The sequence below is a fragment of the Globicephala melas genome, chromosome 6, assembly GCF_963455315.2.
Source record: "Globicephala melas chromosome 6, mGloMel1.2, whole genome shotgun sequence".
Lineage (NCBI taxonomy): Eukaryota > Metazoa > Chordata > Mammalia > Artiodactyla > Delphinidae > Globicephala > Globicephala melas.
Genome location: NC_083319.1, coordinates 58,122,571 through 58,145,491, shown reverse-complemented (window position 1 = coordinate 58,145,491; position 22,921 = coordinate 58,122,571).

Here is a 22,921-nt window from a genome sequence, read left to right as displayed (position 1 = left end):
TGGACACTATCCTGGGCTATATACTTATCCTTACCTCCTCTGGCCATCACTATCTGATATTACAATTGTTCATGTTTTGACTGTTCTTGACTACTCTGAGGCTTATCTGGAATTCTACCCATTCAGTTGACAAATATTTAATGAGCATATTCTATGTGCTAAACATAGACACTGTTTTAGACAAAAGTGGCCAGTCTAGTTTCTTTCCTCAAAGAACTTATAATATGTGAAGAAATATTTCCAAAACTTCTAACATATGTATACTAATATCATTATTTATGTTGTATCAACTATCTTAATTTTATTTATTCAATGTTTTTCTTTAACTTCCTTCAGTTTCTAAATTTATATCTTATGTTAGCTTTGACTTAAGCAATCCTATTCCTGAAACACCCAACTTTATATGCTAGTTTCACATTTTTCAAATACATGTTAAAGATTGCACATACACACACAAATTGTTTGCTTATTTGTGTGCCAGCAAAATGATCTCCCAAACCACCAGTAACACATGCATCTTACTCCTGAAAACAGAGAAGGGACACAGAGTAGTTCATAGTGAATTGAGATGCACACATTGTGCTCTAGGGTTAGTTTAATGTTGAGGCAAGTCTTGTGTCAGGACTAAATTTTGGCAGGTAAGAGGAAAAAGCTATATTCTTTTCCCTGCAGCCCCTTATTAGGAAGGTCACTTGTCAACAAATGCAGAGGCAGACCCCCACTAGAGTACCTGAAACAAGAAGTTGAATTTGTTGCTTGCTAGGGAAGGAGAGGCTATGCTTGTAGAACATAATTTATCAAAACAAGCAAGTATAGGGTGTTGGGAAGTGTGGAGTTCAGAACTGGTAGGCTTTCAGAAGGGCCTGGTTACAGGTTTGTTGGTCCTTAATGCAGAAGCCTAGAGAGAAGGTGTTGCTAATGGGCTCTCAGAAGCTGAGGCTACCCTTGATTGGCTCTCAAAAGCTGGGACTCTTACTGACTGACTCTCAGAAGCTGGGTTCTGATGCACAGGAGCAAAGGCTCATTTGGAAAGGGTTTAATACCACTGCTTGTGTGGCTAAAGAAATATTCAGTACCTTCCCTGGAAGACAGGAAAATTTTATTCTTGCAACCAAAAAGAAGAGATAAATAAGTAACAACATGATTCTAAAGTGGACAATGAATTGATTTAACCAACTAGCTTCAAAACTGTATCTACTGAAGAATTATTTTTAATTTTTATTTATTTATTTATTATTATTATTATTTTTTTTTTTGCTGTACGCGGGCCTCTCACTGCTGTGGCCTCTCCCGCTGCGGAGCACAGGCTCCGGACGCGCAGGCTCAGCGGCCATGGCTCACGGGCCCAGCCGCTCCGCGGCATGTGGGATCTTCCCAGACCGGGGCACAAACCCGTGTCCCCTGCATCGGCAGGCAGACTCTCAACCACTGTGCCACCAGGGAAGCCCTATTTATTTATTTTTTACAAATAGTAAAACCTGTTAGAGCAGCACTATCAGTTTAATCACAATTGCCCAGACTACCAATCAAAGCTTAGAAGGAAAAGTGCCTGCCTGTCCATAAATAAATAAATCTCTTCTGCTACTTGCTCTGGAACCCACCATACAGAGTTGCCTATGTGAAAATCAGCTTCCTTTGAGTATGTGCTCTTGGAACTTTGCATGATGTCTTATTACTTATGGTCCATCTCAGTTTTAGCCACCTGTAGAAGGTGACTGCCTGTTTTGGAGGTACACCTCAGAATTCCCAAAATGAATTTTGCATATGCCACACAGCCTTTATTTTAACTTTTATTATCCAAAATGTCCCCACTCAATTTAGCGAAACACTGGCTACTCAATTTTTTTCAGACACAGTGACTAATAGACAGATGTATACATGTATACTGTACATGTGGACTCAGGAATCCTCAGGTGCACAGATGGCTTACTTCCTTGTTAGAAACACATTTTTGCTGATACCCTAAATATGGAAGTTACGCTTTTCTGTCTCTTTACTCCCCCACCCCTCTGAACTACATAGAATACATCCAGGCAACAGATTCATGATTTTAAAAATATGTGAAATATAATTTCTTTTATATATGTATAAATACACACACATGCACATATATACACACACATATGTGCCCTTCCATTAACTTGTGGTGTGTGTGTGTGTGTGTGTGTGTGTGTGTGTGTGTGTGTGTGTGTACTTCTACTAACTGTCCTAAACATTGGGTAATTTTTTTCTTTAAAATGTATTTGAAATTTAGTTTATAAATAATTCCCAGAATTTAGTGTCATGGGACAAGGTTCACAACTAATTTAGGCATAACAAGAAGTATGTAAGCCTCTTATATCAAATTCATATTCTGTAAAATGTTCTAAAGTTTTATACAGCAGAGTTATCATTTATGCCATGGGAGTACAGGATTCATTGTTTTAATTAATCCTGAGTGATCAAGTTTTAGAACATTAATATATATTGGGACTGCTCTGTTGCAAATTCAATAACACCTTCTTGGAGTATGACACTGCTGTTATCTTCCCATGTAGACTCCTACTATGCTTTTTCCCTTTATTTTTGGAAAAATAATGTGACAGTTAATTAATATTCTCTAGGTTTATATATCATGATATATAATTCACCACAGTTGCTAGGGAATGTGGCCTTTCCTATTATATTATTAATAAACAGATATTAATAATGATAACAGTAACAATAACTTTCCTATCTGTTCTTTCATTCATATTTATGAATCATAAAACTTGCTGAGTTCCTACTAGGTGCCAATATTCTGTGAGATGCTTCAGGAGATACAAACATGAATAGTTTGCAATCTAATGAGAGGCTTATATTGTTACTCACAGAATCTCGATAATTTATAATGTGAACATGAGCTATGAATGTACTTAAAGTGGTTCTGACTCTACCACTTACAACCAGGGTGGGTTGTGACAAGTTACCTGATTATTCTAAGCTTCAATTTCTGCATCTGTAAAATGAAGACAGTGGTATTAAGACCCTCACAGAGACTGTGGAGCATCACAGAAAGTATGTGAGCAATATGCCTACACAGTGCCCAGAACACTGTAAAGACATACTTAAGTTTAAAAACTAATTTAATTTTTAAAATTCTAGAATATATGTATAATTTTGTTCAAAGAGCAGGAATCATTATTTCCTATTACACAGAGAGGTACAGAAAAGGGAAATGACTTATTCAGGGTCACCCAGCAAGTCACTGGCAAGTCAATACCAGAAGTATCCTCAAGAAAAAGCATGTCCAAAGGTGGCTGACATCAGTCACCCAGAGCTTTTCTTTTAACTCAGAATAAAGCTTCTCGAGTGAAATCATCAGATTAGGGATGACTTACAACTACTGTGGAGAAGCCAAGGACATATTTATTAGTTTTAAACCATGCACTTGCTTCCAACCCACCAAAGGATGGGATATGATTTGCAAAGTTCTGACCATGAATTAGAATTACATACTGTATGCATGGTAGGGCTTACTTTTGCTTTTCTACCTACAACCTTAGGTCTGATTGTGCTGCATCTCTCAAACAGTCTTTACTCCTGGCCAAAAGAAAATAGCCCTTGCTCTAAATTGCCCTCCTGAGTGGGTCTTTGTTCTTTGAGACTCTCATTAGTTTATCCTCTGTGCTACAGATTGCATTTGGCAAATCCCCAGTGGGCAGGATTCCATTTAAAAACAAAAACTTAAGGATTGAAAGTGGAAAAGAAATTGATCTCATTTGGTATTCCCAATGTACCACTTCTGGTAGTTTGTTCGGTTCATCCCTCCAGAGAGGGAAGGATGGCAAAGGCACAAGGGGTGTCTTTTCCAGCTGACTTGTCTCAAGTACTATGTAGAAACAAATTAAATCAACAAACAAGAAAATGCAACAGTGGGAGTTTTGGTGGTCTACCTTCCCCATCAGGTGCATGTTCATCTTGTGACACACCTTGCATAGTGCCTGGCATAAAGAAAAGCTACCAGGCAGAGTAGAAAGAAAATTATATGTATTTGGAGTCAACCGGATAGCAGTTCAAATCTTTTTCCAGCTCCTTGCTAACTGTACTAGGTTAACTAAATTATGTAAATTATTTAAGCATCAGTTTCTTAATCTGTAAAATAGGAATAATGCTACTTTCTCTATAGAGTTTTTTTGAAGATTAGAAGTAGAAAATGCAAAGCATCTGTCACACAGTAGAAATTTAATAAATAATTTATTATTATTACAGTAGATGCCTAATGAATGTTTGCTGACTAAAAGAGATTATGAATTATGATAATGCTTACTGTGAGCCTCAGAACTCTGTACCTATTTAAAAACATGCATCGTTTTTTTCCTCCATTTCAGAAGTACTTTTCTCCATACAGAATTAGAGAATAGGGGGCGGGGAGGGATTTTATGTAATTGAGGTACAACGGAACCCTTAGACACAAAAATCCTCTTAAATGAATGAGCCAACATTTTCTCACTGTACATATATTTTATATATATATAAAATATACAGTATAGACCAAACTATACATACTATATACGTGTGTGTGTGTATATATATATATATAAAAAATACAGTATAATATATAATAACATGCTCACTAAATGGGAAGAGAAGTATAAAACGACTCCATGCTGTCCCTTTGCAAGAGCACTGTGTTAATGCCCATGTGCAGAGGACGGACAGCAGCAGGCTAGCCAAACAGCCACCATATGGTCAGCTGGAAGAGGAAAAACCTCCAGGTAGGAGAGCAGAACTGTTCCAAGGACATAGTGAAGTCGAGTTTGCAAGAACACGGCATCAAATGACCTGGGGTGCTTAGGGCAGGAAGGTGATGAGGGTCAGGCCTACACTACAGCAGTCAATAGACTATGGACAAGACTTGCTTATTCATTTTTTTTGTTACTATCGCTATTTTTAAAGCAAAGTGATTGATATTGTTATTATTTTTAAACAAGATTTTGTTCTGCAGTGGGTAGGGGAAAGGATTGGAAAAGTTAATTAAGTATTAGAGGGCACACCAGCTGGGGTTGAAAATGGGATCATGTTATTGTCTACAGCACATAGTTTACTAGCTCTGACTCCTGCCTGCGAGTGCAAATCCAAGAGACAGACATCATCATGCAGGTGCTGCAATGCAGGTGTCTCTTTGGAATCACACATACCTGGGTTGGTTCAAATCTATTTCCTAACGGAGTAACCTTGGAGATATATATTTTATTTCATATATTATACATACACATGTGTAACTGAGCTGTACTGAAGATAAAATACAGTATTAGGTACTGGTAAATGATAGCTATATTATTTTTATTCAAAGTGGCACTTTCCTTGTACGCACGTATACACACATACACACACACATCACATGTGGCCCTGACAAGGAGAGGATATGTGGATTAACTTGACTCCTGTCCTTACGTCGACTTCCTTTCAGAGGGCTCCTCCTCCTGTTCTATAAATAAACCACATAGGGCCTCCCACCATCTCACCAGTCTTTTCCATCATCCTTGCCTCATGTGTCATCTCTCACCAAAATATACTCCCCAAATTAAATACAAGTCAAAGATTGAGGGGGCAAAAAAATCCTTGTTATTGATCCACATACGCAAACAGACTCTTCTCTACTCTTCACCAAAACAAACCCCTATCCAGAAAGCCTCATTAACAGCGAACTTACCAATAGTATGAGGATTTATATCCAGAACTGTAAACATTTAAAATTAAATATTACACATCTATATTTTTAAAAGTCCTTTAGTCGTTGTAGCCTAGTTAGCCTCCAGCCTCCTTCCATGTTTCTCAGTCCTTGCCCTCTTTTTTCTCCTCCCCATTCTGGTCCTCTCTAATCTGCTTTCCACCTGTCTCCCATCAAATTCCCTTCCTCTAAGTTTCTGAGATTTAGAATTCCAATCTCTACCATTGTCCTCTCAATTCTAGTGATAGAAACTACTTCCTGGAGTTGCTATTTCCATGATATCTTAGTTAGTTGGTTAACAAATTTATACCTTATTAATGATTCTTTATCTTAATTCTCCAGGTTCCCATAAGTGGTGTGGAATCAATCTCCTAACTGGGCCCTGTAGATACAGAGCTAACCCTTGTTGAACATCTCCTATGTTCCAAATATTGTGCCTGTCCTCTACATTTCTTATCTCAGGTAAGTGACAGATTATGTGGAAGAGTATCAGATATGTTTAGCAGCAAAGAACTAGTCTTTTTCTTGTTCTCACCCATGTCAAGGCCCCAAAGTCTAGAAGGATCATTATCACCCTGATCTTCCCATCTTCAAGTAGAACTGTGCCTGCAGAGGACTCTTAACCATGTGGAGAATAATGTCACCAGCTACTGCATCTTGGAACAGTCCCTGTCCAATAGAATTTTCTGCAATGGTGGAAATATTTCATATCTGTGCTGTACAATATGGTAGCCACTGGTCACATAAAACTACTGAGCACTTGAAATGTAACTACTGCGACTGAGGAACCAAATTTTTAATTTTAATTAAAATTTCTATATATGGTCAGTGATATTATAATGGACAGCAGAGTTAGACTTTTCAGGGCAGCAACCAACTTGGGTGGGGTAGAGGAAGCACCTTTTGGTCTTCTGGAGGTACAACTTCACAGGCAACACAAATAGCAATTGGGACTGTTGAATTGTGTGCCTAGGTGACTTGTCAATGAGCTTTCATGTATAAAAAGACTGTCAAAAACAGATCATTCATGCTGGGGCTCACCTCCACAGGTGCCAGGGAGCATCTTGACTCGGGGAAGAAAGCAAATCTATACTCCATGATTAGCATGTGATTATATCTTACAGACAGGCATCAATGCCTGGTGATTTTGATGCATTTGGCTTTTATCTTGTGAGATTTATTTAAAGAAGCATATGCATGGCTTAGAGCCTTACGGAATGATAACACATAAAAATAAGAAAGCAAAAGAAAACCTGCTTCATTTGTAAAAAGGCTTATTCCTCTTTCAGTACCTCCAAATTCTACACCTGCACCTCTTTTCTTAACAAGTCCTTGGCTAACTCAACCCTTACAGAATGTCTTTCAGAATCCACCCCATCAGAGAAAGCTCTTGCCCACACTCCATTCCCCAACCCCCAGCTTTTAGGAGAAGAGGCCAAAAAGGGCAAGGGAAAAACAGTGCTGATTAGGAGGTTGAGAAGAGGGAGTTAGAATGAGTTTTCATTGTATTTGTAATGCTTTATTTCTTTTAAAAAAAATGGATGTATATATAAATAAAATTTTAACTTATTTCAAGATGATGGAAATTGTTTATTCTTCTTCTTCTTACTTTCCTTAATTCAATTTTTTAAAACATTAAAAATGAAAAGAAAAGCAATTGTGAAAAAACGATTAACTCCAGACACTATCCTGCTCTACTTTTCTATGTTGGTCTTTTCAACTATTATCACTCTGGAAGAGATGGATCTTTATAGTGTCCATGCTGTTAACTTAATGTTGTCCAGTAACTATTTACGTTTAACTTTTTGCAAGTCCATTTGGTATATATTTGGAAATGTCCCTGAACAAGACTGTTTCTGTTAAATAGCCACAGGGTGGGATAAGGCACTTAGAACATATTGCAAAATTGCCCCCAGCTTAACCCTCAGCTTTACATATATACATTTCCTTATGTAAGTTTGCATAGTACTTTATAGGCTGTTAAAAGTAAGACACTTCACTAAAGTGCTCACAATTTAAATAAAGGATAGTGAGTAGGTTAAAAGTTCAGAACTAAAAGAACAAAAGACTAGAACTCAGTAACAAAGCTACACTCTGTAACCAGAGTATTTAAAGGCACTTGCTTGTTCAGGTTGGTTTCAGCTTCAAATTTTTTTCGTATGGGCTCTTGAGTTCATTTATATTTATTAGATTATGTATGCCAATTTTGGTTTGGAAATGATCATTTTTGATATCTAAATATTAAACAGAGCACACCTACTCTTTTCTGAGCGATTTTGTTGCTATGGTTGTTGGCTTTCTGAATGCTGGACTAGTTCCAAAGGTGAGAAGGGTAAAGGCTCTTTTCCAAGGATATCTCAAATTCTTAGCTGAAATATGTTACTTGTGATAATAACTTTTTCTGACTGTCTCCTGTTTTGCTGGCATTGTGTATGTCACCCATACTATGAAGGCTGCACTGGAAGTGCTAGAATTGTGTTTCAAAGAGAAGAATAATCTTAATGTTCTTTCAAATATCTCATATAGTAACGTACAAAAGCTTTATGGATGTTGATGAGTAATGATACTCTTATTTGATATGGAAATTTTTGAAGTAAGCATCAGGATCCTGGAGTAGGATCAAAGAGAACTGTAATACTAGACATCACTGCTACACAAATTCTCTACAGAAACAGCAGAGAAATACTGAATTTTATATAAAATACTCCCATATTTTTACTTATTATAATGGACTTTCTCATCAGACATCTTTTTATACTATGTCTCTAGATAGATGGTATGCTAGTCTTTTAAGCAAGTCATTTATTTTGGGCAGCCTTGTATAGATTTTATTAACAACATGCAGATTTTGGGTTTTTTCAATGTTAACTTAATACATACAATTATGTACAGATAACAGCGTTTTCTGACTCAGTACTGGGAGTCTTTTATTATTATTGCACATTCTATTTTGGCTATTATACTTGTTTAATCAAAAACTATAATCTGCAATATTTCTTGGTTTCAACAAAACAAGTGATATGATACCTAACTATTAGAAACAGTGACTCACAGTGGTAATGACTGGGGGGGCTGTGTGATAAGTGATAAGACAAATACAACTGGGAGGCTGCCCTTACCACACCAATTATTAAGAATCTCTTCCTATGAGTAATAAGTGGAGTTAATGTTGTCATTCCGAGGCCATTTTAAATGATAAATTTCTTCTCATCCAAATGAATGCAATCCAATATTTTGAAAAATCTAAGTTTTCACAATGATTTTTACCAAAATTTTATTTATTTTTTTTAAGCTTTTTTTGCCACGCAGCTTGTGGGATCTTAGTTCCCCAACCAGGGATTGAACCTGTGTCCTCAGCAGTGAAAGCGTGGCGTCCTAACCACTGGACCACCAGGGAATTCCCTTTCCCAACATTTTAGAAAATGATATACAACATATAAGAACTATACTAGTTCATAATCAGTTTCTTAAATTGCGAATGTTGCATTGACTCACATCTGTTTTTGTGAGTCCAGTGCTTCAGTGAAGGAGCAATATATTATGGTGGCCTTAATCAAACCATGTAATTTCTCTGAGTCTACGATGAGTTTCTTCATTTATAAGGCAATTTAGCCAAGACAAAAATTTCCCAAAGTTTCCATGGAATGCTAGCTACACTCCACAGACCTAAAAAGCAATGTTTTCCATCATCAAAAACATTTGAGAAATATTACACACAAAACTCTCCTTCTGGTGATTCATATTAAATATCAACATATTACAAGCTCATTAATTTGAACCCATAATTTCGTTTTTAGTGTGAATTATCTAGTAATAACCCATAGTGCTCATGGTAAAACAGCAAACGGACTCAATGTGATATATGACATTGAAACATTCTTATATAGCAGAGGTAAGTTCTAGCAAGTGATCAAGAAACAAAGAAAAGTCATAAATAAGTAATCCTAGGGCTGAAAAAATAGAAATAGCTATAGTTACAACATAGATGATCAAAAGAGAATACTATAAACATTTTATTCCAACAAACTTGAAAGCCAAGATGAATTTTCTATAATTTTCTGAAATTGCTTTCTAAAAATATTATCAAAAATCACTCAAGAAAAAAATTCTACATATTGATTATCATTATTAAAATTGAAATCAGTAATCAAAAATTTACTCCAAACCGTTTCTGTACCAATTGATTATACATTCCTGTCCTAAAAATTTCTTCTAAAAGTTTTTAGTAGGGACTTCCCTGGTGGTCCAGGGGTTAAGAATCTGTGCTTCCAGGCTTCCCGAGTGGCACAGTGGTTGAGAGTCCGCCTGCCAATGCAGGGGACACGGGTTCGTGCCCCGGTCCGGGAAGATCCCACATGCCGCAGAGCGGCTAGGCCCGTGAGCCATTGCCGCTGAACCTGCACGTCCGGAGCCTGTGCTCCGCAACGGGAGAGGCCACAACAGTGAGAGACCCGCGTACAGGAAAAAAAAAAAAAAAAAAAAGAATCTGTGCTTCCCCTGTAGGGGCCACAGGTTCAATCCCTGGTCAGTGAACTAAGATCCTACATGCCACACGGCGTGGCCAAAAAAATAAATAATAATAGTAATAAAATAAGTAAATAAATACAAGTTTTTAGTAAATGCCTTACTAAATCTTCCTTCAACAGAAAATCCCCAACCTATAAAATTGTATTAGACGTAGAAAATTAGGGAAAGCTATCTATCTGTTTTGTTTTATGGGACTAGTATAACTTTATAACAAAACCAGATAATTCAGTATACCAAAAATAAAATAAAATTAAAAAACAATATTAAACAAACCAAAAAACCTGAGATCAATCTCAATTATAAACAGAAAAATTAATTAAAATATTAGTAAATGGAATGTAGCAGTGTATTAAATACTATTCTACCAACCATAGATTTTTCATAATTACAAAAATATAATACAACTTCAAAAATATAATAGAACTTAAAAGAAAATATTCATATATTTATCATAATAAAGGAATACATGACATTCAATGCAATTCAACACCCACGCTTGATTAAAAAAATAAATTCTAAGAAGGCTAAAAATAGAAGAGAATTTCTTTAATAAATATTTACAAAACAACTACCTCAAATCCTCTACTCAATATTAAAACTCTACATGCAGTCCCAACATGAGGGTTTTCACTATTGATTATTCAATATCACGTAGGAGGTCCTAGGCAATTCAGTAAGACAAAGTACAGAAGTAGGAGGTATGAGGATTGGAAAGAGGCATGCTTTATAGTCACGTGACCCTAAACTAATATGGAAGAACAAAGGATCAAGAACAAACAGAAAAGGCTACGATAATTTTGAGAAACAAGGTTGGGGAGACTTTTTGTGCCATATATTAATCCTTATTAAGGCTCTAATAATGAAGACAATGTGGTCTTGGAACATGAGTAGATAGTGGACCAGTAGAACAGAGTAAAGAGCTCTGACAGGGGAACTTAATATAAGACAGAGATAGTATCACAGATCAGACAGTAATAGATAATGTGAAATTGATTATCTACATGAAAAGCTAAAATATGATCAGATACCTATATCACACTTGACATAAAACTGAGTTCCAGGTGGATTAAAGATCTGTATGTGAAAACTAACACTTTAAACTTTTAAAATAAATTAAAAGAAAACCTTTTTTAACTGATCTCAGGTTAGAGAGAAAGTTTCTTGAAATCATTAAAACACAGGCACAATAAAAAAATTAAAACCTGCTAAAATTGATGACATCAGAATTTCTGTTCAAAGTCTCTCTGTAAGTTTAAAAACAAGGAACAGACAAAAAGAAGATGATTGATAAAGATTAATATTCAATTTAAGAATTCTTATTAATAGTTATAAAAACATCAAACAACCTAATGGAAAGGAAGAAAAGGGATATAAACAGGTACTTCAAAGAAGAAGAAATCAGAATTAATAATAAACTTATGAAAAGATGTTCAACCTTAATAGTAAACAGGGAAATGTTGATAAATCAAAAGGAAATACCATTTCACATCAATCATATCAGCAAAGATTGAAAAGTTTGCTAATGCCAAGAACTGCTGAGGATGTTAAGGAATACAGGCTGGAGAGCAATTTGTCATTAAATTGCTTCAACATAGCAATGCTAGGTCATACAATTTCACAAGGAAATATACACAGCAATATTAACTATGACACTGTGGTGAACAGAAAACCTTAAGAAGAACGTAACTGTCCATCCAAATGAAAAATGAATAGACTACGGTGTATTTATATAGTAGAATACTACACGACAGTTAAAATTAATGAATCATAGATAAAAGATTAAATATCAAAACAAAGTACAGCAGAAGAAGCAAGTTGCAGAAAGACAAAAACTGTATAATATTCTTTGTATACGTTATGAAATGTGTAAGCAGTATATTGCCTAGATACATACATGCTATGCTCTAAAACATGGATGGGAAAGATAGTAACTTCCAAATAGAAATTATTTCTGGATGGGAGGGAGGTAAATGGGATTGGGGAGGAGCACACAGGTGGATTCAACTATACCTATAATGTTTTAGTCCTTAAAAATATCTCAAGCAAAAACAGCAGCATTTAAAAATTTGATGAGGCTCAGTGGTAAGTAGTACATGGGTGTGTGTTTTACTGTTTTTATATTTTTGAATGTTTTTAATATTTTAGAATAAAAATATTTTAATAAGAAACAAGAGTACAGTGAGTTTGGGAAACTCAAATATGACTAAAACCAGTAACATATGACTGTCCTAGCTTGTAATGATTTGCCTGGATCTCAAGGCTAAGGAATCACTGCATTAACTTTTTCCCAGCTCTACCTGGGACAAAACACTTCCTTTTTCCCCAGCATCCATCATCTTTGGCTTCCAACCTGGATTGCTTACTGGGTGCTCTTTTTGTTTCCCTCCTTAACTATACAGCAACACCCTTGTACAAAGCTTTCAGACTCCAGCAGCTGATTCTTAATCCAGATAGTGCATACTGAATCATTTCCCTTGGCAGACCGGTCCCTACCCATCTGTTTAGATTCATCCCTGAACATGGGTATGCTGTGGTATATTCATACTATGAACCATCTCACAGCAGTTAAAATGAAGGAAATATTATCACATTTCTCACCATGGATACATCAAAACAATAGGAAACAAAAGAAGCAAGTGTTCCTCCCAAGAGCCATTTATTTTGCCCTCCTTGGATTCTACCCACAGCATGGCCTCAGCTGGAAGTAGGCACTGCCATTTTATGGCTGCAGCAGTTGAAGATTCTGAAACAACATGGAAAAAGCTTCTGCTCTAGTGTTTATTGAAAACACATGAGCAGAATACAAAATTATACCTCTGATAGGTTTTAACATTGTAAAAATTATATATCCAGGACTGGAAGAGAATGGAGAAAAATGGAAATAGATTTTTTTTTCTTTTAATGTGCCAGGATTGTGGGTAATTTTCTTCCCTTTCTTTTTCAATTTATCAATACTGTTAAGTGTTTGTGTAACAAGTTATTTTAAAATGTTAAAATGTAGGTTGTAGGACAGATAGAATTAATCTGTAATCTTTCTGGTAATGAAGAGTGAGTTTTCTCAGAGTTGATAATGGGTTTCAATTCTGCTCTCAGAAGCAGTTTATCTACAGTTCCAGGACAGCCATTTTCCACTGATCACATGCTCTGGAATAAGAATGACAGGGCACCACTGTACTACATGGTGTCTGAAATTTTAATTACAACTTGCTTTTCAAAGCCTTTTACAGATTAATTATTTCATTTGCATTGCAGAAATGGTGAACAAAGGTTACATGTATTTCAAAGGCAGTTGGTGGAGTTAGTGTGAACAAACTGCTTGACCAATGCTATTGGTTAAGATCCGCTGGTGAAATGACCATAGTCCAGTAAATGCCACACTGGGAAGGTGATGAAGCGCTTCTGGGGGCAGAAGTATAACATCTGATCAAAATGATAGGCTTTGGTGTTCAGGAGGCCTTGGTTCCATTCCCAGCTCTGCCACTGGGTAGCCTTGAGCACCATATTTGCCTCATCTAAATTTCAGTTTCCTGTTTGGAGAAACGGGGATAATAATGACCTGACAGAATGAACATGAGCATGAATTGAGGCATAGATCTGTATGTGATCTTAGACATACAACAGCTAGCCAGGGACCTGGCCCATAGCAGATGCCCAATACATAGCTGCTTCTATTTTTCACTCAGCTCCTTTTCCCTGAGTTTTACTATAGATCGCACTGAACTAAGTAATATAGGTGGGCCATCTCTGAGCAGGCCTATAGGTAGAGTAGCAACTTATGTGAACAGGAATTGCCAAGGATGTTGTAAGTCTGGTAAATGCTGTTTGAAGAGTACTCACACCTATGGATTTACAGGAGGCTCCAAGTCTCCGTCCCATGAACCTCTCCACCTAGGACAAATCCATAGATATGTATCCATATTACATAGCGCTGAACACACACTTTTCAGCCTGCAGATCCAAAGCAATCTTGTGAGTAATAGTGTTTCAGGACCCCACATGCTTGGGTTGGTAAATCATTCCTAAACTGACAGTTTGCTAAATGTTCTCATTAACGGTAAAAGAATAAAAAGAAAGCAAAGCAGAAACAAAAGGAAGGAAGGAAAAAGCAGAAACAAAAGTAAGTCTGGGCTTTCAGACTTACTTAGGCAAGTCACTTTACACCCTCCCTATCACCCCTTAATAGGTAACAAAAGGGAAGAGGAATCTATTGCAAACTCCAATCCATTGTTACAGGGCAGAATCTGTAGAGCTGTGACATAGGATCTGGCAACTAGAAGAAACCCCGTTGCCACAAGCATCCAGAAAACCACTGGTTTATCTCTCTCATTTTCTTTTTTCCAGAGTCAATACATTCATCTAAAACTACTGCTCAATGATCAAGGAAGGAAAGGGGAGGGGAGGAAGAAGGATGGACCAATGATGTTGATTTGAGCTTAGGAAAAAAACTCTGAAAGCAGCTGTTTTCACAGATGCATCTCCTATAAAATCGCAGAGAGGCTGCACCTTGTCCTTGGGAATATTCCAAACCATATCCTATTGGCATCAGTCCTAGTGGGATACCAATCATCTAAAGACTCTATATAAGAAACCATCCTGGGAATTCCCTGGCAGTCCAGTAGTTAGGACTCCACGCTTTCACTGCTGAGGACCCGGGTTCGATCTCTGGTCAGAGAACTGAGATCCTGCAAGCCATGTGGCCAAAAAAAAAAAAGGAAAACCTTCCCACCTCACCCCAGGTACTCAATTTTTCTCTTTCTGTCTGAACTTTGCTCATTTTTACTGAAAAAAAAAAATACAATAGATCTCACACTAAAGTTTTTATATTCCTCCAGGGTATTTTTCTTCCATTTATTTCAGGAACCATGCCCAGAAAATATTTTGAGAATGAAATTACACCAAGAATGAAATAACTTACAGAACCTCAACCTTTGGGGGCATGACTTCATATGACTTATTTTAAATAACTGCTGGTGTCTGGGATTGCTATAGATATTTGTCCTGTTGCATCATTGCAGGATATCTGACAAATGTTTTATTGGCAGCTTGTAAAGGAAAGACAAGTGATGAAGACAAGGCTATGGAACATAATATGGCAGGGTCTGTATGGAGATCCCAGCTCCTCTGATCTCTCAGACTCACTTAGGCAAGTCACTTTACACCTTCCCTATCACCCCCTAGATTTCTTGCCTGGCAAGCAGGGACAATAGTATTTTTCCAATTTACCTCTCATGGTTGTCATAAAAATAAAATTTAAAAAATCTATATGATGGTCCTTTGAGTGAAACATAAACGTACACATAAGCCATTGCTATTTTTTTGCCTCCAAATTCCATTTGGGGACTTATTCCACTGGAATTAAGTTATAGTTTCCCACAGCTGTCATCTCTCACCTACCTCTGCAAAAACAAAATCATTTAGAGAGTGTTATATACTGAATTGTGCCCCCCAAAGCTGTATGTTGAAGCCCTAACACCCAACATGACTGTTTTTGAAGACAGGGCCTTTAAGAGGTAATTAAGGTTAAAAGAGGTAATAAGGGTAGAGCCCTAATTTGATAGGACTGGTGTCCTTATGAGAAGAGGAAGAGACACCTGAGGTCCTTCTCCATATGCACAGAGAGGAAAGGCCACATGAGGACACAGTGAGAAGACAGCTGTCTGCAAGCCAGGAAGAGAGCTCTCACCAGGAACTAAATCTGATAGCACCTTGACCTAGGACTTCCAGCCTTCAGAACTGTGAGAAAATAAATGTATGTTGTTGAAGCCACCCAGATGGTGGTTCCTTGTCAGCCTGAGCTGACTGATACAGAGAGAAAGAAAATAGGGGTACCTGTTTAGCCCCACTCTGGACTCAGGATGCTATACTCCTAGCCTCAGGCCACCTATGCCCCAATACCTTAGAAGGCACTAGAAAAAGACTATACAGACCCATTTCTCCCTCTTGCTTTAACCCTTTCCCTCCCAAAGGTAGCCTTAGTATCTGAGGTTTCCACCATTAAGCACACCTTCCAGTACAGTTCGGAATCAACTAAAATACAAACCCTGAGGGCATCCTTATATCTGCATTCATTGGCTCCATTAAAATAGCTTCCCAGCTTGTGAAACGTCCCCAAGAGCCTTACTGGGGACGCCCTCATCTGCCATACATATCCCAAAACCCCGGGATATAGATGCCTAAGATTTGAGCTAAACCATAAGGTCTTGTACCTCAGTTGTCCTTACATGATGGAAAAATTTTCCCAGCTGCTTCTAAATTGTGGGCTGTTTCTTGTGGTTGAGATTTAAAGTCATGTTAATGTACAATGATAGAAGTCAATATTAAGGTTTAAAATTTAATTTTATTCCTAGATGTTTATTAATTTGTTGTACCTTGTCCAGCTGAATCCAGCTATATTTCAGACTCTACTAAACTAATACATGATCTGCTGTAACTGCCTGCCGCTTGGTCATCCTTCCAGACACTGTGGGCACGTCTTGGGTCAGAAATAAAATAATATTTTTTAAAAAACCCTCTGCTTTCTATATTTTTCTTTTTTTTTTAAGGAGGGAGACACATTGACATAAATCCCTAGCAGGTGATTTTGCAAGTCTCAGTGTAGCCTGTGCTGTTACCCAGACTGAAGAAAACATCGTTCCATTTCACTGCCAACTCTCTGGCCATGCAATTGCCCTCAAATGGACTTTACTAAAAGAGCACTTCAAATCAGCACCACAGAAAGGATGCCATTCTGTGCCTGTCAAAGCCATTTTCCCTCTCCCTTTTCAGCTGTGCTTTTCCACCTGCAGAAAACCCCACCTACTTCCTGAACCAAAGCAGGCATTATGTGAGGAGTCCTGGCTTTACTAGCAGAAGGGGTCCAAAAATAGCTGTTTAGCCACAAATTCAGAATCTGGTTTGCCTGGTGTGAGTGCTGGGTACCTGGGGCCTGACCAAATGGTAATCCTCTCCTTCCCTCTGTATTCTGGGCCTGGTCCACATGGCCTGGCCTTCTGCCTCAGCTTCCCGCTAGGACTTCAGCCCTTTGCTGAGTCACAACACTCTGGACTAAGGCCCTACACATCACCTGGCTCCTCAAAGACATTTCCCCTGGGGAGAAAAAACATGCTCTCTCTCCTTTCTGCCTTCTTCCTCATTACTGACAATCAGTCTTTCCAACAACTGGCTAGGCTCCTGTCTGAATACAGATAGCCAGATGAATACCACTGTATTATAAAGATTGAGTATTTGGTGCCGGATTTAAATACACCCTGGTGGGGGATAGCAGCTTGACCAATTGTCCCCTTTTCATCTGTCACTTGTGGGACAGGAGCAGAGAACTTTCTCAGCGCCCCCAAACTTTGCATAACTCTGATCTGGTCTAACCTCCACACAGATAAGGAACCTAGGACTCAAGAGAAAAGCTGGGGCAAGACCCTATGGACCATTCATTATTCATTAGTCTATTCAGTAAATATTCACTGAATATCGAGAATGTACAAAATATACACTGCTGTGGTTTCACTCTCATTTGAAGGCTTTTTCCCACTTCACCATAAGTCCCACTACTCCTTTATAACAAATCTTCGCATACTGAAAAATGAAGGGGTCACGGCACTGAGTTCTCCCTCTATTAAACCACAGACTGTACATGTAGACAGTAGAAGAGGATCAGGTAGACTAGCCTTTCCTTCTGCAATCTACAGGAGCCACTTTTGGTGCATGAATAAAGGAGTGAGTCCTTTCCCCAACCTTCTTGTGAATAGTTTCTATAGTCCACAGTTTGTGGATTTTTCTGTAGGCAAGGCGGGGGCGGGGGGCGGCGCAAACTCATGACTGAAGAAGAGACAGAAAAAGTCCATGAGAAAAAATTATGATATATCATGAAAACTTTGGGGAAAAACAAGTTCCTTGAATTTTAGCTACTGAAATCTTTGATGACAATAGTTTAAAAGCTCTGGTATTGTCTAGGATCCTAGGAAACGACCCTTTGGCAGTTCTTTAATTTGGAGTTTTCCTGTTAATCCACATGCCATAGACTTGGCAGAGTAGTCCATGGAGCCATAAAACAATAATCCTCAAACAATGCTGTGAAAGATTATGTCATCATGAGAACATGGGGTTTGGCCAAATGTACGTTACTCAAACAGCACTTACACTTTCTTATAATAAAATAGCCTCTGCACTCTTTGGTGTATATTTGTCCAATTCTCCCACTGAAGGTCCCCAGAGGCTCCTTTTATTTGTGGAGTGATTGCTACAGAATGGAGGCAGGGTTCAGAGGCCTCACTCGGTCTCCTCTGTGAGGATTAGAACTATTTTCTCATCTACCTCTAGTCTCTGTGCAGACACTATATGAATTACTTTCTCTGTATTATTTAAATTTCACTGCAATGACCGCTTATTAGAAGCAACAATAAAGTTACTTTCATTTTAAAAAGTATACATATACGTGTACGTGTGCATATGTAGACATATATACATAGGTATATATGTATATTTATCTACCTTTGAGGATATAAAAGGTAAATAAATATTGCAATTCATTTTTGTATTGCTTTGCGCTTAGCTATACAAATTTTAATACTTATAATAAACATTCTGAGCATATTGATGCTAGATGCCTTGCTAATTGCTTAATCACAGTAACGCTGTAAGGCAAATACTATTATTATTCCCATTTTACGTATAAGGAGATTAAAGCTAAGAACATTAAATAACATATCCAAACTGATGCAATTAGTAAGTGTCAGGGCCTGAGAATTAATGAAACCCAGGCCTTTCTAACTCCAGACCCCAGTTCTTAATAATTGAGCTACACTTTCTCTCTTGGAAGGACAGAGATGTGGGTAGGAAGAGAGGACAGACCTGTTCTATGAGGGTATACCAGGAAGCAATCAGAACATACACTTCTTGAACAGGACATCCTATTCTCCACTACCCCCCACCCCCCAACAAATGGGCTTTGGATTTGAGAAACTTATCCAGCTTGTTTGCATGAAAGTAACCCATTTTTACGGTTATTTGGTGCTCTTTTTAACTTGGAGAAGGGGGTATTGGGTGGGGAGGCTCTCTGCTTGTGTTTAAACAGTACCATACATAATAAGATAAAATATGACGGTGAGGAATGTCATGTTGGGGGGTACAAATGGATCTATTTTCCCAGCTAACTGGATGTTCATCTGATACATTCCATCGTACCAGAGAATGGCCTGAAAATAGCAATAGAGAGACCCTGACATTGTCGACCTCCAAACAGCAGATTTCTAACTAATAATTTAAAAAATTAAACCAAGTCAGACCTTTTCATTTGCAAAACAGCAGTATTCTAACTTTAATAACTGTAAGTACCAGGTACGGTTGAATGAATGAATGAAAAAATGAATGAATAAGCAAATTCTACATTATCATACTTTCTACTAGTCTTGCTACGGCCTTAGTCACCACTCTGATAACCAGGTCCTCGTCTTGTTCCAGAGTCTGCATTTTTTCCTTTTACTCCAGTTTTACATTATGGTAACAATGCAGGAGGACAGAAGAAAGCATACATCACACAAACTTCACTCTGGCTGTACCCTAAGCAAGTAAACTATACTTGGGTCATGAACAAAGTTTGGAATTAAAAATAAAAGAAGGAGTTAATGTGATTGACAGGACTGTCCCTTACATATAATTAAAAATTGGGGGACAAACAATTATTTCAGAACTCAGAGCAACTACATTGCAAAAACCTTCCTCCCTGGAGTCTACCGTATTCTACACTTTGCTCAAACAAGTTCTTTATTTTTAGGCCCATGAATTCTCAGGGTTTATAATTATTTTCAAACATGAACTCTTACTGAATAATCTGCCTGAAGAAGAACATTCTGGAACATATAAAAAAGGATCCTAAACTATCAACCCTCATGAAATTTTAAATTTTCCTCTGGATGTCTTTTAAACCATATTTCACAAAGATAAGAAAAAGGAATATTTGTTCAGTGAAACTTCAGGCAGGAAAAGATGAACTCTTAGATTAAGCCAATTGCCCATAGGCAGTTTCTCTTGGCTTTTTTTTTTTTTTTTTTTTTAAGGATTTAGAAAGTGTTTCCTCTTCTCATCAAGTGATTTTGGCACTTTTGATTTGTATTACTTTTGGAAAGAGCAAAGTTAGTTAATTAAAATCATAAACCCAGATGAGTTGGGTTAGGTTTCCACTCGGCTAATAGCACTGATATCACAGCATTTTAGACTATATAATAGTGTAGAAGTCACTATTTTACCTTCTTTGAAATACTCTCAATTGCTTTCTCGTGAGGAGCTCAAATAAAATTTTTGTTTTTGTTTTCTAAATGGTAAAGAAGTGTTCATGCCAATAAGAAAAGTAATCGTGTTTCTGGATATGTAAACGTGAAATCTATAAAACAAATGTTTTGATAAAATATGTCTTTTTGGCACTGACTTATTTGGCAATCAAAAGTGTTTTCCTGAGGAACAAAAGTTTTGTGGAACCCTCTGTATCCTAAAACTGACTGATTACAGAAACTAAGTTGCAGAGCCAAGAATGAGAATTTATTTCTGTCTCCAAATCAGAAGACGCTTAGATTTATATACCCTCATTGAAGTTGTCTTCCTGTGTGTAGTTGCATTACCCACTATTCCTACTCCTTTGTCAATAATTCACACTCACAAAACAGTCAAGTTTCTGTTGGATCTAAAATACCGACATTTTGGCTAGTGGAATCAAAACAAGGTCAAACCAATTTCATTGTCTTTATGTACCTGAGTCTTCAGATTTTAGTGAATTTGATGGACCTGGTCCAAAAATATTTGTAAGCTGTAACAGGCTACATTTCATTTTCCCCACCTTCAAACTAGGAGCAACACAGGGAAAGTGTTAATAATAATTACAACCAAATCTCTGAAAAATAAAAACCTTTTTCCCTTCTTTCAATCTAGAAGAGGAAGCGTCCAGGAATGATAACCTGGAGATAAAAAAAAAAAAGGGGACATTTTAAAATTCATTGAGGCAAATAATGAAAGTAACACTTCAGGAATCCTGGACTTGCATGGTAGTTCTGTCTTTTAAGTGTGTGATGATTCTCCCAAGCCTCAGTGTCTTTATTTGAAAAATAGGTCTATAATGCTTCTCCTATGTATCTCACAGGATTGTTATATTGCAGTGGTTATTTTGCATAAAAGTGTTTTATAAATATTTAAGTACCAAGCCATTTTATTATTATCACTCTTTTTAGATGATTTTTGTTGGTGACTTTAGTTGATGTGTTGTTTCGAATGACAGCCTCCTAGGAGAATCATCTGTTTTCATTGGGATTCCAGAGACAACAGTCAATGCTATTCAAGTAATCTTTGTTATACAAGCAGGTCTGCATAGAACACTAGGTAATTAATAGTCCCTATTTTTTGATCCTGACAAACTGAATGATCAAAGCATTCTAAACAGTCAATAAACCTGACTCTTTTTAAAGATATCAACTATTTTATTACTTTTCTCTGGAGTGACTGCCCAAATCAGGAAGGGGCAGGGGCAGATATGCCAACAAAACCAAGAAGACATTCTCAGGTTAAATCATTCAAAGCAAAATTGTTATAATGCTAGGAGATTGCAAGTACACTTTATAAAATTATACATCCACCTACTTGTTACTGCAGTTCTATATAATGGTAACAATTTAGGAAGGTAAACGATGGTGGATGGATGGATGGATGGATGGATGGAAGGACAGGGGACAGATGGGTAGGTAGATGGATGAATAGATAACTATTGTATACAGATTTATAAAATTAAAAATATAATACATGCTTCCAGTAGGGATTTAACAATGCAGTCAAGTAGGAGAAAGAAAAATTTACTCTTAATTCCATACCTACAGATAATGAATGTAAATGTTTTAACACATATTGATATTCTTCATAGTATTTTCCTATGCATAGTTTTTTGTTTGTTTTACATAATTGAATTATACTTATATTAGTTTTTAAATCAGCTTAATGGTTAGGATATGATTATACTTATCCTAACTTAAAGGTTAGGATATTATTACATGATTAAAATGAATAAATTTTAAGTATACAATTTGATAATTTTTGACAAATATATACTCCCATGTAACAACTTCCCTATCAAGATACAGAGCATTTATATCACTCCAAAATAGTCCCTTGTTCTCCTCTGCAGTGAATACCTCTTAACCCATGCCTCAGGCTACCACTGATCTGCTTTTTGTTACCATAGATTAGTTTTACCTATTCTAGAAATTCATATATGGAAACATAGAGTATATAATTTTTGTGTCTGGCTTTTATTCACTCAAAAATAGTATTTTTGAGATTTATTCATGTATAGTCAGTTTCTTCTTTTTATTTTTGTTTATCCACCACAATTTTGTTTATCCACTTACATTCCAAGGAACATTTGGATTGTTTTCAGTTTTTGGTATTAAGAATAAAGCTATTATGAACATTCATATTGTACATATAATATACATATTGTATATATCTTAATAGAGATGTTACATAGAAGTATATATTCATCAAAAATCATCAAATTATCAAATGCTTTGTTTATTTAATATAAAATGAGAGTAATATTTTAATTTTTTCCAAAAATATCATTTTAAATGTCTGCCCAATTTTTATTTTGTGGATATACCATAATTTATATAAACATCCTCTATATTTGTATATTTAAATTGTTTCTAATTGTTTTCTTTTATAGATAATAAT